Consider the following 16,419-nt stretch of genomic DNA (forward strand, 5'->3'; position numbering starts at 1 on the left):
TCACATTGGCTGAAGTCTCAGCATGCGCTCCTCCTCTCCCTCTGATGTCTCGGCGTTTCTCCGGGTCTTCCGGCAGGGGCACTGACGTTGAGGGGTGAGGAGGTGCGGCTGCAGAGACGTCAGCCAATGTGAGATGGTTCTCCACGGAGGTGCGTTTTAGGAGGTTGTTTTTTTGTTTGTTTGTTTTCTTTATGTACGGGCTGCTGCTGCTGAATAGAAGCAGCAGCAGCAGCCGCCGGACAGAGTTTGTATTAGCGGTTGCGGGTGGCGAGGCGGTCGATGTGGGGGGGAGGGGCATGGTGAAGCGGTGGGGGAGGGTTGGGTGATGCGGCAAGGAGGGAAGGGGGTAGGGGCTTTCTGATGCCCCGTTGCACAGGTTGTTGTGGCAATGCGGCGGGGGGGGGGGGCACTTAGAGGTGCACCGTCGAGGCTGTTTGTGTGTGTGTGGTTCTATGTGTGTGTGTGTGTGTGTGGTGTTTGTATGTGTTTGTGTGTGTGTGTATGTGTTTGTGTGTGTGTGTATGTGTTTGTGTGTGTGTGTTTGTGTGTGTTTGTGTGTGTGTGTTTGTGTATGTGTTTGTTTGTGTGTTTGTGTTTGTGTGTGTGTGTTGTGTTTGTGTGTGTTTGTGTTTCTGTGTGTGTGTTTGTGTGTGTGTGTGTTTGTGTGTTTTGTGTGTGTGTTTTTTGTGTGTGTGTTTGTGTTTTTTGTGTGTGTGTTTGTTTGTGGTTTGTGTGTGTGTGTTTTGTGTGTGTGTGTTTTGTGTGTGTTGTGTGTGTGTTTGTGTTTGTTTGTGTGTGTGTGTGTTTTGTGTGTGTGTTGTGTGTGTGTGTGTTTGTGTGTGCGTTTGTGTGTGTTTGTGTGTGTGTTTATGTGTGTGTTTGTGTGTGCGTTTGTGTGTTTGTGTATTTATGTGTGTGTTGCATGTATGTGTGTTGTGTGTGTGTGTTTGTGTGTGTGTTTATGTGTGTGGTTGTGTGTGCGTTTGTGTGTGTGTTTGTGTGTTTGCGTGTATGTGTGTTTGTGTGTGTGTATGTGTATGTTTATGTGTGTGTTGTGTGTGTGTTTGTGTGTGTTTATGTGTGTGTATGTGTTTGTGTGTGTGTTTATGTGTGTGTGTGTGTGTGTGTGTGTGTGTGTGTTTGTATGTGTTTGTGTGTGTGTGTATGTGTTTGTGTGTGTGTGTGTGCGTGTGTGTGTGTTTGTGTTGTGTTTGTGTGTGTGTTTGTGTATGTGTTTGTGTGTTTGTGTTTTGTGTGTGTGTGTTTGTGTTTGTGTGTGTTTGTGTTTCTGTGTGTGTGTTCTTTGTGTGTGTGTTTGTGTGTTGTGTGTGTGTTTTTTTTGTGTGTGTGTTTGTGTTTTTGTGTGTGTGTTTTGTTTGTGTGTGTGTGTGTTTGTGTTGTTGTGTGTGTGTGTGTTTGTGTGTGTGTTTGTGTGTGTGTGTGTTTGTGTGTGCGTTTGTGTGTGTGTTTGTGTGTGTGTTATGTGTGTGTTTGTGTGTGCGTTTGTGTGTTTGTGTATTTATGTGTGTGTTTGCATGTATGTGTGTTGTGTGTGTGTGTGTGTGTTTGTGTGTGTGTTTATGTGTGTGTTTGTGTGTGTGTTTGTGTGTGCGTTTGTGTGTGTGTTTGTGTGTGTGTTTATGTGTGTGTTTGTGTGTTTGCGTGTATGTGTGTTTGTGTGTGTGTGTATGTGTATGTTTATGTGTGTGTTTGTGTGTGTATTTGTGTGTGTTTATGTGTGTGTATGTGTTTGTGTTTGTGTGTGTGTTTATGTGTGTGTGTTGTGTGTGTGTGTTTATGTGTGGGGGGGGGTTGCGGGTGGCTTTGTGGTCGTGTGGTTGGGGAGTTTGCCAGCAGTCTGTAGCGATTCCTAGCAGGGGGAGGAGTACAGAAACACTCCCCCTGCCTGGGTCGTTGTTTGTTGGAGGGGTTGCCAGTTGGTAGGGGTGCCTTTATGGATCCCTTTACTCTCTGTGTTCCGCCCTCGAGGGCGGGGCAGAGAGACATGGTGAGTTGGATGGCTTCACCACAATGAACTTACGAACTGTTTAGGGATTTTGCAGATGGCTTCAGCAGGTTGTCCTCAGAATGTGAGGTAGCGTTTTATGTACAGATGGGGCGTGGCTGAGGGCGGGTCTATGAGTGAGGGTGACTGGTCCTAGCCTATGAAGACTACATGATTTTTGTGCTTCTCTGCCTTGGAGTGAGCTTCTCTGCCTTGACTGAGCTTCAGAATGTTCAAGGTGGGATTTATTAATATAGATATATATATATATAATTTTATTTTTTTAAACATAGTCAAGCTCAGTTGCTACCTGGACCCTATTTCACCTTCACAGCCTAACTCAGGGTTTTTTTTACGAAGGCGCGCTAGCGATTTTAGTACATGCTAAACATAAGCATGCGCTAAACGCTAGAGATGCTCATACAGTCCTATGGGTATTTCTAGCGTTTAGCATATGCTAAAAGCACTACCATGCCTTTGTAAAAGACCCCGTCAATCAGTGCAGGTGCATTTCTAGGCCCTCAACACAGGATAGCTTTTCTTCCACTGTCCAAGAGACCTATTTTCTTTACCTCATGGATTAGTCTTCTCACAGAGAGAAGACAAAACTCTTTTGGAACTTGTTGATTTCTTTGAAGGTTTCCTCACTTTCACAGACATTCCACTCCATCCAGTAGTCTGATAACTATTCATTAACCCTGCTCAGTCTCTTTTCAGAAGCATAACAATGACCACTCATGTGTGGGCTGGGTCCTTTGCAGTTCCTTTGGCTCCCAAGTAAGTAGGACCCAAGAATCTTTCTCTGAATAAGGGCCTATTCTTCCAAGGCAAGGCATTTAGGCCATCATACTCTATATCAGTGGCTCCCAAACACGGTCCTTGAGGCACTCCAACAAGTTAGGTTTTCAGGATATCCAGAATAAGTATTCTTAACTGAGATTTGAATGCAGTGGAGGCAGTGCAAGGAAATCACTCTCATGAATATTCATTGTAGATATCCTGAAAACCTGACTGGCTGGGGTGCCTCCAGGACCAGGTTTGGGAACCACTGTTCTATATATTTTGCAATCCTTTACACTGCTCCCCCTCATGCTCTCACCCTCTATGGCACACTCCTTTTGAAATGACATACTTGCTCCTACTGCAGTCCCATTTAATCTGTCTTCACCCTGACTTCATTGATTAATTTGCAAACGGACTGCCATTCTTCTTCTAAGTCAGCGATTCTCAACAAGGGTCAAACTCGACCAGTCAGGTTTTCAGAAGTGGACGAGTAGCCTACTGGTTATATCAGCCAACTGAGCACCATGGGAGCCAGATTCAAATCCTACTGAAGCTCCTTGTAATCTTCAGCAAGTCACAACCCTCCATTGCCTCAGGTGCAAGCCATCCAGTGACAGAAAAATATCTAGCTGAAGTATCCACAGTTGAATATGCTGAGATTGATTTTGCTTGCCATGCATCCCATTATTTGCAAATTTATCTTATGCATATTAGTTATGGCTATCCTGGAAATCAGAATGGCAGGGTATATCCTTGGAAACACTATTGATGCAGTAAATGCAATTTGCTACAGTATATTTCTGTTAGCATCTTCTTATGAAACAATATTTTATATTATTAATTAATTTTCATTCATTATCAGAACTTTCAATATTAGGAGCAACTTTCATTATGAGAAAACATTGTTTCATTGAATAAATATCATGCAACTGTACATTATTGTCATTTCTTACTTTAAGACTCCAAGAAAAATGACAGATGTGATGGTAACCAGGCGAAGGAAGAAAGACAGAAAACTGAGGGATAAGAGCCAAGGAAGGAAGAAAGGAGTCATAGAATCAAGAAGAAAATAAAGAAAAAAATACCTAATTGCCTTGAACGAATACCATAAAGCCATTGATTTGGCTAAGAAAGACTTTTATGATAAGAAGATTGAGTCTGTCACTTCCAGACCTAAAGAATTGTTTTCTGGGGTTTGAAAACTGACATCCTTTACTTCATCATTTTTTGAAAAGTGGCCTACTTGTCTACAATTGCAGAGACATTTCAACAGAAAGAGGGAGAGATTTTTACCATTAGACACTTTTACTTACCAATTGTTGAATCCTTATGTGATGGAACTGATCTATGGGAGAATTTTGCCTTTAGTATCTATTAATTAAATGTCAGGCTATTTGCTTACTAAATAATTCCTCTAGTCGTTTTGAACATTTTGTTCTAACGGCAGTAATGAAGGCCCTTTGTTCAGATATGGCCCCCGTTATCACCTGTATTGTAAATAAATCTTTTCAAGAGGGGGTTGTTCCTGATCAGTTAAAACAAGCAGTAGTTTGTTTGTTATGGAAAAATCCTAAACTTGATTCCTCTATTGTTGATAAATTTTAGGCCAGTTTTTTTCACTGTCTTTCTTGTCAAGGTCCTAGATAAGTTGGACCTAGAGCACCTCAGATGTATTTCTCCCCTGGAGGACCTAGGTAGGGTTGTGAATCGGCTCAAGAGTCCCCTGGTTCCCTCACAGACCCTGAAGGACCTGGGAGTTTGCTTTGACACTGCTTGAGGGATGGTTTTCCTTCCTGAGGACCAAGTGGAGAAGTTTCAGGCACAGAAGTACAGATTCTGTGAGCCAGTAGTCTCCAAGATTTGGGACCCCCTGCAGCTCTTAGGGTCCATGGTGGCGATTTTGAAGTTAGTGCCTTGAGTGAGAGTGCATATGCACCTGCTGCAGTGAGCCTTTTTGTCCTGTTGGGCCCCTCTTTCTCAAGACTTTGAGCATCCCTTGCATCTCTCTGCCAAGGCAAGAGTCACTCTGCACTGGTGGGACAGTCCTGTTCACCTCTTAAAGGAGGTCTCCATGGCTAGAAAGCCCATTTTCTGAGTTGAGTGGCTGAGGGGGCTTGGTTTGCACAGGAGGCGTCTTGGTCTATCAACTGCCTAAAGACAAGTGGTCCGCCTGGCCCTGCTGGAATTCCTTCCTCTCTTTTGGGAGAAAGTGGCCACTGTGGTGGCCTATATTGACAAACCAGGGGGGGGGGGGCACCAGTAGTAAGGCGATGGCCTGGGAAGCAATGTTTTTGTCATTGGACAGAAAGACACCTGCAGGTGTTGTGGGCAAGGACAATGTGAAGGCATTTCATTTCATTTGAGTATTTATATACCACTTAGACCTAAGTGGTTTACAGTTTTACAGGTACTGCGTCTGTCCCTATTGAGCTCACAGTCTAGGTAATACACTGTACTACTGTTGTACCTGGGGCAATGGAAGGTTAAGTGACTTGCCCAGGGTCACATGGAGCTTAAGAGGAAATTGAACCTGGTCCCCCAGGATCTCAACCCACTGCCGACCATCAGGCAACAATGGGAATCGAATCTAGTTCCCGAGGTCCGCAACCCACTACACTAACCATTAGGTCACTCTCCTGGACCCAGGGGAATGGGAGCTGGGGCCACAGATTTTTCAGCTCATTCTGGACCGATGGGGCCCCCAGTCTTTGATTTGATAGCTTCTGAAGTCAGTGCCACAATGAGCTTTTTCTTCAGTTGCTGGAGGGAGCCAGCCTCTCAGGGGACTGATACTCTTGTGCAGCCCTGGCTGCAGGAGGAGCCTCTGTAAATGTACCCTTCTTGGCCCTGACTGGTTGGCTGTTTCTCAGGATTGCACATCATCCTCATCTGATCCTACTGGTGACTCCGGATTGGCCCTGGCAGCAATGATACACAGACCTCATGCACCTGTTGGTGGGTGAACCTCTCTCATTGCCCAGGTGTCGAGGCCTTCTCTGTCAAGGTCTGGTGGAAATGGAAGATCTGGATCTCCTCCGGCATACAGTTTGGACATTGAGAGGGTAGTGCTTAGAAAGGCATGGCTTTTCTCTGACAATGGTTTCTTTCTACACAGCTCTCTGGCTTATGTCAGGGGTTAGAGGGTTTTTTGAAACCCTCCAAAATGGTCACTGTCTTCTTGGTATGCTCAAATTCCAGATATCCTGGGGTTTCTGTAGCAGGGCCTGGATCAGGGCCTAGCATTTGTCATTGTGAAAGCGTAGGTGGTTGCCCTCTGTAATTTTGGGGGTAAAGGGTCACCCTGAAAAGGGTAGTAATGGTGGCCACTGCGCTGCATCCATCTGTTCCTTCATGGGACCTGAATCTGGTCCTCCGAGTGCTTGCTGATGCTCTATTTGAACCTCTGAGGTCAGATTCCATCAAGGACCTCACGCTGAAGATGGTTTTTCTGTGGCTTTCAGTTCGGCCTGGAGAATCCCTGAAGGCAGTAGAACTAGAGGATATGAAGTGAGGTTAAGATTGTGCTGTGGACCATGCTGGGTGGCAGCACTGAGAGGTGGCTGGCAGTCCAGGACAGCTTTGGACTGGCTAGAAGGTTGCTGCGGGGCTACAGAGCTGAAAGTTCACTGCACGTTCTGCAGGGCTGGAAGGCTGGCCAGCTGGAGCGTCTGGTGGGGTAGTGCTGGAGCAGTGTGTGCTGTGACCGGATGGGGCTGTATCTGGTGGCGGGAGCAGGAGCCGTTTTGGAAGGTCTGGAGTGCACAGTGGTCCACGGGCTGTTGGAGGGTGTCAGGGTGGGAGTTGGAGAAAAGACCAATGGGCTTCCGATGTTGCAGTGGCACATGCACAAAAGACGCAGCAAGGCCAAGGCTGTTCCAGGATCGCTGTAGAGGCTTTGGAACACTGAAGGAGAGCCAGAGTTGATGCATCAGGCCAGAAAAGGCTTAGGAAACTTTGCAGCTGTGATTTGGGTTCAGGGAGACAGCGGGTCCGACAGGGCCGGTTCATTGTATGCGCATGCATGTGCATGAGGCAACTTGGAGCTGGTAGTTTGGAGCTGCAGGCTCGTAGGCAGAACTGTGCAGCTGAATGTGCTTTGGGGCAAGTGCAGTATGGGGATTTGCAGAAGAGAAAGACCCTGTTCAGGTAAGGGAGGCAGAGGCAGAAGAGAAAGACCCTGTTCAGGTAAGGGAGGCAGAGGTTGATATATTTATGTGGGCTTTTAAAATAATTTTTTAAATGATTTTGTGTGGTAGTGTGTTGGGAATTTTAAAATGCAGCACGTGCCTGATGCTGTGACAGAACTGCACGCAGGATTCTAAACTGTCTGGTGAGACAGTTGGGAGGGAAGCGTTTGAGACAGTGGTTATGTGAAAAGGTGATTTAAAATTGAAGTTTGGTCTATGTGACTGGAGTCTGAATGGTTTAAGATAATTTTGAAAGCCTTGAAAAGTTTATGTCTTCAGGGAAGTGCGTTTGATTGTGTACAAAGTGGGAAATTCTTGGGACAAAGTTATTTTTCTTTGGACTGTCTTTAAATGTAAAAGTAATGCAAAGAAAGGTTCTGAAAAATTACTAAAATAATTTTTCACTGCTCAAGCTGTCAGAAGACATTGGTTCTGATAGGGAAAAAAATACTGACAGACTTTAAATAAAATATTCTAAGTGCCAGCACTGTCAGGCTGTGAGATATTACTCTGAAGGAAATTTATTAGAGAAACTGCTAATCACCTGTCAAAAACTTGTCTGTGATGGCATTAAATAAATCCTGGGCTTCCCTAACTCAAAGTAAGAGGGGAAGATTGTGGCAGAGCCTTTATGTTTGAAATAATTGCCTAGCCTTATTAAACTTGTGATGGGTGGCTTTGGGTAGCGGAGAAGTAAACGGTGACGTTTAAATGGTAAAGTTACTGACTTAAGAAAGTGTTAGTAAATGGAATCAGTGTTGAGGTGGTTATTTTTGAGCAGTGTCACTCAGTTCAGCAGTAAGCTTATTAATAACTTGTTGCCAGAGTTTAACAGTGTCCTGCTGTAAAAGTAATGTAAGGCAGTGAAGAGAGACTAAAGAAACAGTGATGTTTAGGTGGTAAAGTCACTGACCGAAGTATGAAGTCAGTGTTGAACTAATCATTTGTGGATGCTGTACTTAGGGCTCTGCTTACTAAGGTGTGCTAGCAGTTTTAGCGTGTGCACAAAATTAGCATGTGCTAACTTTTTAAGGCGCCCATAGGAATATTGTGGGTGCCTACACAGCGTGTGCTAAAAATGCTAACATGCCTCTAGCACGGTTTAGTAAACAGGGCCCTTAGTTCAGTGACAAGCATATTCAATGTTGAGCAACTCTACACTGTAAAAATAGAGCAAAGCAGTGCGTGTGAGACTACAATTGTGCTGAATGTGGGTAACACAATTGGGTGGGTTAGAAGGGACTCTTTAATTAGTTGTTTGTTTTCTCTTAGCATTAGGGCAATAATAAGAATTATCTATAATAGACCCAGTATAGCTGCAGGGTATTGCTTTGTTGATTAAAAGTTAGGCAGTAGGGATCCTGTGCGGAGAATCCTGGGAGAGGAACATATGATCTCCAACTAAAGAAAGGAGAAGAAAGAAGTAAACCAAGAAAGACCTAAGGGAAGAGAATGAGGTGACAGACAGATACTTAAAATATATAGACTGAAAATTTAAACACAGCATAATACTTACCCGAGAGACTTGAGTCTTGGGGGTAATTGGTTCTGAAAAACAAAAGTTGACACAAAGAATCATTTCTTAGTTTAGATACTTTGAGGGGCATAATCGAACGTCGCCGGCGAGCTATTTTGGCGGCGGCGCAAAAGCTGGCCGGAACCGTATTTTCGAAAAAGATGGTCGGCCATTTTTTTTTGATAATACGGTTTAGGCTGGCCAAATGCCAGAGTTTCCCGGGTCTGAGATCGCCGGTTTTGTTTTTTTCAGCGATAATGGAAAAAAATGCCAGCCATCTCAAACCCGGCAAAATCCAAGGCATTTGGTCGTGGGAGGAGCCAGCATTTGTAGTGCACTGGTCCCCCTAAAATGCCAGGACACCAACCGGGTTCCCTAGGGGCACTTCTAAAAATTAAAAAATATATACAAATAGCTCCCAGGTCCATAGCTCCCTTACCTTGGGTACTGTGCCCCCCCAATTACCCCCCAAAACACACTCCCCACAACTCTACACCATTTCCATAGCTGTTATGGGCGAAGGGGGGCACCTACATGTGGGTACAGTAGGTTTTGGGGGGTTTGTAGGGCTCAACACTTAGCACCACAAGTGTAACAGTTAGGGGGGGGGGGGGGGTGGACCTGGGTCTGCCTGCCTGAAGTGCACTGCACCCATTAAAAACTGCTCCAGGGACCTGCATACTGCTGTCAGGGAGCTGGTACGACATTTGAGGCTGGCACACAGGCTGGCAAAAAGTGTTTATTTTTTTAGTGTGGGAGGGGATTGGTGACCACTAGGGGAGTATGGGGAGGTCATCCCCCATTCCCTCCGGTGGTTATCTGGTCAGTTGGAGCACCTTTTTGAGGCTTGGTCGTGAAAATTAAAGGACCAAGTAAACCCGGCGAAATACTGATTAACGCCGTTTTTTTTCCATTATCCGCGAAAGCTGGCCATCTGGTAGCCACCCCATGCCCGCCCATGTCCCACCTTCGCTTCACCGCCGACATGCCCCCTTGAACTTTCATCGGCGTGGCAACGGGAAAGCGGCAATGGTGTCAAAAACACCACTTTCGATTATACCGATTTTGCCGCTTTTGCGAAATCGCCGGCCATCTCCCGATTTATGTTTTTTTGTCATATATCTTTACTTGTACATATAAATGTGCACTGCTTAAACAAGAAGTGCGTCTAGATCACAGCACTTCTTGTTTAAGCAGTGCACATTTATATGTACAAGTAAAGATATATGACAAAAAAACAAAAAAAAAGTGTGGAATAGAGACACTTAAGATTAAGGATATAGCACAGGACACAATTGTTGAGTTTGATTTGTGCACTAAGGGAGGCTAGGGGCAGTCAATGATTATAAATTGTCACGAAGCATAGGCTCACCAGTTGAGTGTTATACAGTGCCTGAGTGACTTTATGAGACGTCCCCTTACAAACTAACAAATGATCAGCATTGAGCACCATTTGCTCCACCAGTAGTGTGTTGTGTACGATTCATATGATATAGGTGGAACATTGCCATTTGAATTTGTTGACTGTTATTTCTAGGATAAGCAGCATAAAATGTATTGTACTGTTTTGGGATCTTGCCAGATACTTGTGATCTGGATTGGCCACTGTTGGAAACAGGATACTGGGCTTGATGGACCTTCGGTCTGTCCCAGTATGGCAACACTTATGTACTTGAGTACTTTAATCCTTCTTCTGTGGACTGCTTTTTAATCCTTTTAATGGAGAATATCCAGAGAGATTTTTCCTTTATTAATTTCCAGTTTCTTGATAATATTGCCTTTTATGTGAAATATCAAAGTGGTTTACATTGCGTTTGAATACTTCAGGAAAGATCGAAAAACATATCTTTTCAAGAAATTCTATGGACAAACACACAGGCAAGAGGGATCTATAGCATCTGCTACCACAGCTGAAACTGCAAAACTGCACCCATAAAAGAATCTGGAAAACAACACTATAACCCCTTGTAAATATTAATTGTAAGCCACACTAATTGTAGCCACCTAATCAGCAATTGCAGTTGAAACTGGGAACCAATAATGTAACTGCTCCTAATTTTGTAAGCCACATTATTATTATTATTATTATTAGCAGCCACATTGAACCAAAACTTGCTTTGAATAATTATGGGATATAAGAATGAATGAATAAATCATCAATCAATATAGAAACTGAAATGGTGCAATATGGTGCACAGTCCATTTCTCCATACCTTTAGCTTGCAATGCAACATACACACACAAAAAAATCCATACATCTTTATGTCTGATATGAGAAATGAAACTACATATGTAACCAATGCAGCAGTTCTCATTATACAGTGCATGTCTTTCAATATATTTATTTATTTTTATTTATTGTATTTGTACCCCACATTTTCCCACCTTTTTGCAGGCTCAATGTGGCTTACAGAGTATGGAAATGAGAACATCATTACATGATTTAAGAAAACAGTCGATCATAAGCTGGGGTGAGAGAGGAATTTAGGTAGAAGGTGTTAGGTAAAGTCGTGTGAGAGGTGTTTTGGAGTACTTGGGTGGTTTAAGGAATGATTTGTTTCATTGAGGGTGACTTTTGTTGGCTCTGTTGAAGAGATGTGTTTTCAAAGCTTTGCGAAAGCTGGTTAGATTGGTCATGGTTTTTAGGGACATGGGTAGTGCGTTCCAAAACTGTGTACTTTTGTACGTAAAGGTAGTAGCATAAGCCTGTTTGTATTTCATTCCTTTAATACATGTTCTAAAAATACATGGCGAAATGGATATCTGTGAATCATCTACATGTGGCAGGAACATCCAATTTATAAAAATGGATGTCTAAAATATCAACAGAAGAAATAAAACCAGGAGGCAGATCTTATAAAACGGTAGTCTTTAATAAAGTAAAATGCGTCCAGGTCAATAGTCATCTGTACCCGACATGGCCATGTTTTGCCAACAATACTGGCTGTGTCAGGGGCAATGTGAACCAGCTGGTGTACACAGCACACTTCACCTAGTCTGGTCCAGCTTAAAAATGAGATATAGCCAAGTTTCTTGAACCTGGAGGCTTGTAGTTCAGTGCAAAGCCAAACTCAGATGCTCAGAGTCAGTATGCGCAATCAACGGAATATCATCTGCATATAAATTGCAACAGTACCTAACGACTGAGCCAGTAGTGAAAGTGGACTTAGGAATAAAATGAGGAGTAAAGAATATTTAAAAAAACAGCCTTGGGAACCACACAGCAAGGGTTGATTGGTAGAATTCCCAGCATTGAAACTGACAAGACAATGAACGGTCTGCAAGAAAGGAGCTGAATCAATGCATTTGACGCCTACGTCTTTGAAATAAGATAACAACCGATTATAATAACAATAAAGATATTTGTATACCGCTAAATCCCAAAACTGGTCCAATGCACTTTATAAAAGCAAAGGAAGCTTAAAGTATTATAAACATTTGTCTTAAGAAATGAAAGGGTTAATACTTAATAACTATTAACGATCTTGAATTGTCAGACATTTGAGTGAAGCAGGATTAGTCTCCAAACAAGTTAAAGCAAGTATAAATCTATCAAAGACGTTATAGTCTACTGCTGAATAAAGCCAAGTGAGGCGCTTCGAATAAAATAAATACATATGTGTTAGACAGTTTGGCAGTCAGCAGCAGGGTGACTGGGTTTCAGTGATGAACACAGACATGTCAGAAATTCATCCTCGTTGGTTTGCAGCCTAAAGCAGAAGGTGATCCTGTGCTTTTCAATTTAAAATAATTAAAAGTTGTGTAAATAAGAAACAACATACCACAGGGTATGTAGTTTAAAAGATCAAGTACATACATATAATTTCATACTTATACCACACCCTTTTAGGCTCATGGCCTCATGCAGAGTGGCTTACAGGAAATGGAAGTACAATTGAGCCATAACCAAGTGAAAAATGGGAGTGTGGGGGAAGGGGAGGGAGATGCAGATTAAGATTTAGTATATACCTTTTCAGGAGTAACTCAAGGCAAGTTGCTTTCAGGTATGGTAGGTATTTCTCTGTCCCCTTGCTGCTTACATTTGAAGTTTGCACCTGAAGCAATGGAGGGTTAAGTGACTTGCTTAAGATCATAAGGAGCATCACTGGGATTTGAACTCTGAGTTCCTTGGTTCTCAGTTCGCTTCTCTAACCATCAAGCTTCACCCTGCAGTTAACACACATGCCACAAGCTGATGCTTTTAATTTTTATTTAAAAAATAAAACATTGGCGACTTATTTGTGTTTGGGTGGGGGGTTAATAGTGTGAATTTAGTGTTTAGGGTTATGTGTTGGTGAGTGAATGAAATGAAAGGCATGCTTTTTGACGGAGACCTCCCTGAAGCAGCAATTGAAACTAACCATGTCAGAGTTGTCTGCCTCTTCAGATAACAATGAAACTGTTTTCAGAAGAAAATTAGATAAGTGGGATTATACATACTTTTGAATATGATGGATGAGTGATACATTTATACTGGATTAATCTGAGATACAGGGGCGGACTGAGGGTGGTCTGGTCTCCCATCTGGCTGCTGCCCGACACCCCCCCTTGTCGCCACTACAGCTGACATCCCCACTGCCCCGGTCCTACCTGAGGGGTCCTGGCAATCTGGTGGCCTCTGCGGGGGGGGGGGCATGTTTTTTCCTGCCCACTGCGCTTCTGCTATTCCCCGCCTGCTGGCACTGCTATGTTTTCAAAATGGTGGTCAAGACTTCCTGCGATATTCTCATGGGTCTCAACAGTCTCGCGAGACTTCTGCTGGGAATGTCGGCTGCCATTTTTAAAATACGATGGGGCTAGGTGGGGGGAGGAGGAATAGCGGCAGCCCAGCGGGCCAGGCAGGGAAGAACATTTTTCCCCCCGCTGAGGCCACTAGATCACTAGTAGCACTCCGGGCCTCTGGGACCCCTAGAACCTCTGGGCCTGTGGGCAGTGTCCAGTTGCCCGAATGGTCAATCTGCCCCTGGTGATACAGTGGTGGAAATAAGTATTTGATCCCTTGCTGATTTTGTAAGTTTGCCCACTGACAAAGACATGAGCAGCCCATAATTGAAGGGTAGGTTATTGGTAACAGTGAGAGATAGCACATCACAAATTAAATCCGGAAAATCACATTGTGGAAAGTATATGAATTTATTTGCATTCTGCAGAGGGAAATAAGTATTTAATCCCTCTGGCAAACAAGACCTAATACTTGGTGGCAAAACCCTTGTTGGCAAGCACAGCGGTCAGACGTCTTCTGTAGTTGATGATGAGGTTTGCACACATGTCAGGAGGAATTTTGGTCCACTCCTCTTTGCAGATCATCTCTAAATCATTAAGAGTTCTGGGCTGTCGCTTGGCAACTCGCAGCTTCAGCTCCCTCCATAAGTTTTCAATGGGATTAAGGTCTGGTGACTGGCTAGGCCACTCCATGACCCTAATGTGCTTCTTCCTGAGCCACTCCTTTGTTGCCTTGGCTGTATGTTTTGGGTCATTGTCGTGCTGGAAGACCCAGCCACGACCCATTTTTAAGGCCCTGGCGGAGGGAAGGAGGTTGTCACTCAGAATTGTACGGTACATGGCCCCATCCATTCTCCCATTGATGCGGTGAAGTAGTCCTGTGCCCTTAGCAGAGAAACACCCCCAAAACATAACATTTCCACCTCCATGCTTGACAGTGGGGACGGTGTTCTTTGGGTCATAGGCAGCATTTCTCTTCCTCCAAACACGGCGAGTTGAGTTCATGCCAAAGAGCTCAATTTTTGTCTCATCTGACCACAGCACCTTCTCCCAATCACTCTCGGCATCATCCAGGTGTTCACTGGCAAACTTCAGACGGGCCGTCACATGTGCCTTCCGGAGCAGGGGGACCTTGCGGGCACTGCAGGATTGCAATCCGTTATGTCGTAATGTGTTACCAATGGTTTTCGTGGTGACAGTGGTCCCAGCTGCCTTGAGATCATTGACAAGTTCCCCCCTTGTAGTTGTAGGCTGATTTCTAACCTTCCTCATGATCAAGGATACCCCACGAGGTGAGATTTTGCGTGGAGCCCCAGATCTTTGTCGATTGACAGTCATTTTGTACTTCTTCCATTTTCTTACTATGGCACCAACAGTTGTCTCCTTCTCGCCCAGCGTCTTACTGATGGTTTTGTAGCCCATTCCAGCCTTGTGCAGGTGTATGATCTTGTCCCTGACATCCTTAGACAGCTCCTTGCTCTTGGCCATTTTGTAGAGGTTAGAGTCTGACTGATTCACTGAGTCTGGGACAGGTGTCTTTCATACAGGGTGTTTTGTTGTTTTTTTTTTTTTTGTTTTTTTTTTTTTTTTTTTTTTTTTGTTTTTTTTGTTTTTTTTGGACCATTGCCGACAGCTGTCTGTCATGCAGGTAACGAGTTGATTTGGAGCATCTACCTGGTCTGTAGGGGCCAGATCTCTTACTGGTTGGTGGGGGATCAAATACTTATTTCCCTCTGCAGAATGCAAATAAATTCATATACTTTCCACAATGTGATTTTCCGGATTTAATTTGTGATGTGCTATCTCTCACTGTTACCAATAACCTACCCTTCAATTATGGGCTGCTCATGTCTTTGTCAGTGGGCAAACTTACAAAATCAGCAAGGGATCAAATACTTATTTCCACCACTGTATATTGGTACACTAAGAAAAATTCTTTAAAAGAATTGGACCGATGATGATTTGGGTAAAAGATATATCAATCACCAATTTGTGGAGATGATTATAATCCCTCTAAGTCCTAAAAATATTTTTCTATATGGTTTATATTTAGGGGTATTTGCACGTATGGTAAGTAAATGGAAGCATAGAGTGGGTATATGCATGAGTTGATGACAGATATGCAGGTGTGAGTGAGTGAGGGGTGTATATGTGGGAGGTATGAGTGGGTGGGGAAAATATGTGGATAAAAGTGAGAGTCAGGGTATTGGGAGGATGGGAGGCATATAAAGAGACTTATAATAAGAATCCTTCACAAAAGACTTGACATCAAAAATGCACCAGAACAAATCAACATTAATTTCCCTCAACCTGGTTACTTTAATTACATTGACATTATTGAACGTTTTATCTTGTCCTGCTCCTATATGCCTGTTATGAATTATTTATTTATTTACTCCTAATTCACTTGATATTTTATCCTTAATATCTAATTTGCTTGATATTCTTATATACCTTAAATGTAACTCTTCTCTTTACTTATCATTCCGTTAATAGTTATCACCTTGCGACATAATGTAAGCCACATTGAGCCTGCAAATGTGTGGGAAAATGCGGGATACAAATGCAGCAAAATAAATAAATATGTGCATGGGATGTTTCTGATTAAGGTGTATATGGGCAGACCAAGTCTTTCCTCTTTGTATTGTCAACTGTACTTCCCCCCCCCCCCCTTACCCTTCTAAGTTCTCTTTTCCACTGCTCTAGGCTACTTCCCTTTCCCTCTTTCTTCCTAACCTCATGTAGGCCTCTGCAGCTATCTTACTCTGATGGTGGTGCATGGTTTTTGAACCTCCAGTTCTCAGTTCCTCCCATTGCTTCTGTCTTCTGTATCGCTGGTCATGGGAAGAGAACGAAAGGCAATGATGCTGGCAGCAGGAGAAAGCTGCACAAAAAGAGCCAGAGGAGGCCTTGGGAAATGCCAGCGACAGCAGCAGTGTCCACCGTGAAGGAGAGAAGAAGATATGACAGGTCGCGCAACATAGCGGCAATTTTCATGGTTCCAGCTCAGCACATGGAAATACAGCTCCTGCCTGTCAGTATTTATTATTTATTTCATTTGTATCCCATATTTTCCTGCATAGCAGTAGGCTCAATGTGGCTTACAGGTTCCGGGAGGAGAGTACCAACTCCGGGAATATATACAGAGTGGAAAATAGAGTAACAGTAGGTGCAAGGAAGCTGATAAGTTTCCAGAAAAGAGAATA

The 16,419-nt window shown here is 43.6% G+C and overlaps 1 protein-coding gene across 1 annotated transcript in view; it reads left to right on the forward strand.

The window, feature by feature from the left end:
• Positions 1–16,419, forward strand: part of PDGFC (platelet derived growth factor C) — a 412,230-nt gene that overhangs the window by 202,006 nt on the left and 193,805 nt on the right. The gene's annotated exons all lie outside the window — the stretch shown is intronic.

Source organism: Microcaecilia unicolor, chromosome 2 (assembly GCF_901765095.1).
Source record: "Microcaecilia unicolor chromosome 2, aMicUni1.1, whole genome shotgun sequence".
NCBI classification, from domain to species: Eukaryota; Metazoa; Chordata; class Amphibia; order Gymnophiona; family Siphonopidae; genus Microcaecilia; species Microcaecilia unicolor.